We start from the raw sequence: 3,272 nt of genomic DNA, 5'->3' as shown, positions 1-3,272 counted from the left end.
CTTTTTATATATTGTTTTAATGTTAATGAATTTGCACGCGTTTACGTCTTGGACTTACGGTTAACACCGAGTCCCTGAGGAGACGACCCTACTTATCGCTATCACAAGTTGTGTTTTAGAGATAATAGGCTTATTTTCATAAATTCTATTATTTGCCGGACTCGACACCCGTCAAGAACTTAACGCGGGTAAACTTTATATCAGTTGGAAGAGCTTTACAGATTTTAGAAGTCATGGTAAAAGATGCTTATCCACGACTTCCCACGTAGTTGGAATATGGTACACCTGAAGAAGTATATTTTCTAATCTATCTTTTATTTCAATTATCTATTATCCAAGATATGAATACTAATTTAAGCATTAGAGGGTCATTCGTCAAACCAACGACCACCCCTAACCTTATTTTTTTGTATAATCATATGATCGCCAACAGAGGCGAGGCAGGACACAGGGTAAAAAAACAATGTCACCAATGGAGGCGACTTGCAAGACAAACTATCGTCAATAACGGCCAGAACATAAAGTTCAACTGTATGGTCTTCAATAAAGATGACTTATAAATTGTACTATCACCAGAAAACGTAAAGCAAAAATTGAAATGCTTGAACACCTGTAAACGGAAGACGCACGATAAAACTGTTCCCGTGAAATGTTGTCGCATAATAAGGGCTCCCGTCTTCAAATGAATAAACCTAGGTCTCTAAAGCCTCTAGTTCCTCTTCCAAGCCCTTTATTTTGTCGTGTGACTCCACCAGAGAAGACTTAAGCACCTTGGCCTCTTTTTCATTCTCTTCCAAGGCTAACTTAACCTTTTTCTCCTCCATTTCAGACGTGGGATATTTTTTCGAGAGCCTCCTTCAGGCATCCCTACATCTCTCTCTTTTGCCCCTTCCCTCTTCTTCGAGGCAAGAGAGAGAATCTTCTAATTTAACCTTGACAACATGCCTTGCTGCTAAAGACTCCTTTATATTCCTTAAAGTTGTCAAAGAAACTCCACGAACTTTCTCGATTTGGGTATGTAGATTCAAAGATGTCTGAAACGCCTACATAAATAAATGCGACATAATTAGAAGTTGAAGTTTAGAAAAGGCATAAAAATGAAAATATTTTCATTATCTTACCAGGAAAGAAATCCCGACAACGTGAGTATCCATGTCCTCCACCAAGGCATTTTCATACCTCTCCCGGTTATAAAGGAGAAGGAAAGAGATCATGTAAGGGAACATGCCCTTCCCCTTCATGAAATCAACAAGAACCAAAAAGGTTATGAACATTGTCTTGGGTTCACTATCGACTAGTTTCTCTTTCCACTTGGCGGAAGACAGACGTTGATGTGGTCGCCTTTTGTACCCCTTGAGTTGGAGAGAGGGGTATTATGCTTGGTGGAGACACCTTCGTCCGGCATCCTTAGGGTCACGGACCAATGGTATAACCCTGTTTAACAAGTAGAATGCAACTTGAGTCCATTTTATTATTACCGTCAAAACCCATGCCCAAAAAGAAAATCAAGATCGACCACCGTGGGATGGTTGTTAATAAGCAAAGACGAAAAATCTTAATAGTCATCGCTTCATCTCCTCTCTTTTCATCCTCTTCTCGTTTCTCTTCAGGCCTATTCGAGCCTACAGATTCAACGTCCTTGTCCTCGTCTTCGTCTATTAACAACCGACCCTTAGATATTTGAGCCAATTCCTGATGGATCAGAGTTATAATCTGAAGTATTCAAATGGTATTATTCACCTTATTCAATCAAGAATATGGCTGTATATATAGCCTACAGATAAGAAGAAATAGGAGCTAAAATAGCTTGACTCACCCTATCAGATTACTACTAATTAAGAGATAAAATCAAAAGAAACTTATCTTCTAAAGACCTTCCTATAAACTCGGTACATGACCTCTTATTCATAAAAACTAATTTTGACTACTTCAATAAATTCCTCCCCTTAAACTAAAATGCTAAACCACCATCCAGTTTAATCTTCACGTGACTGCACCCCAAGTAGAGCTCGTAATTTAACAAATGTTTCCAGCTTCACGGGTTTAGTCATGATATCAGCAATCTGTTCTTTGGTTCCACAAAACACCAGCTTCACAATTTCTTGATTTGTGAGATCTCGTAGATAATGAAACCWCACATCTATATGTTTAGTTCTTCTATGCATCACCGGATTTCTTGACAGCTTAATGGTTGAGCTATTGTCGCAGAAAATTGGAAAGGTCTTGCACTTCTTGTCACCAAAATGTCCCAGCAATCCTTTTAACCACACACAATGACACGCACAGGTAGTTGCTGCAATGTATTCGGCCTCCGTCGATGATAAAGTAACAATGGACTGTTTTCTTGAGCTCCAACAAATTGCAGCCCCGTTCAACAGAAACACGTATCCGGAAGTACTTCTTCTATCTTCTTCGTCCCTTGCRTAATCACTATCAGTGAATGCTTTCAATTCTACATCATGTCCTCTTCCATAAAACAAGCCAAAATCAACGGTGCCTTTCAAATACCTTAAGATTCTCTTTACTGCCAGCAAGTGATCTTTTCTTGGTTTGGCCATAAAACGAGATACCAAGCATACCACATACATCATGTCAGGTCGTGTAACGGTCAGGTACATCAAGCTTCCCACCAGTTGCTTATACATAGTAGAGTCCACCTCTTCTCCTCTTCCCCGCTTGGTTAGAATGGTACCTGGAACCATGGGATTTTTGACATAATTACAGTTCCACATCCCAAACCTTTCTAAGACTTCTTTTCCATACTTCTTTTGACACAAATGAATCCCCTTCGCACTCTGATGAATTTCTACTCCGAGAAAAAATCTCATCATTCCCAAATCAGTCATTTCAAATTCTTGTTTCATCGACTTCTTGAATTCTTCACATAATAAAGTATCATTACCAACATAAATTAAATCATCGACATAGAGACTTACAATGACGTGTTTTTCACCGACCCGTTTGATAAATAACGTGTGATCATAGTTGCTTTTCTCGAAACTTTCTCGCTTGAAATAACTTTCGATCCGACTAAACTATGCTCGAGGAGCTTGCTTTAGTCTATACAAGGCCTTCTTGCGACGATACACTTTGTTTTCTTCTCCCTTTTTGACAAAACCTTTCGGTTGCTCCACGTACACGACCTCTTTCAGCTCTCCATACAAGAAGGCGCTTTTAACATCTAGTTGGTATACATTCCAGCCATTGTGTGCAGCTATGGCTAACAAAGTTCTGATCGTATCCCATCGTGCAACTGGTGCAAAAACTTCACC

The sequence above is a fragment of the Cynara cardunculus genome (genome assembly GCF_001531365.2).
Source record: "Cynara cardunculus var. scolymus isolate 2C chromosome LG 14, CcrdV1, whole genome shotgun sequence".
NCBI classification, from domain to species: domain Eukaryota; kingdom Viridiplantae; phylum Streptophyta; class Magnoliopsida; order Asterales; family Asteraceae; genus Cynara; species Cynara cardunculus.
The sequence above is the reverse complement of the archived record's forward strand: the minus strand, read 5'-3'. Positions refer to the sequence as shown.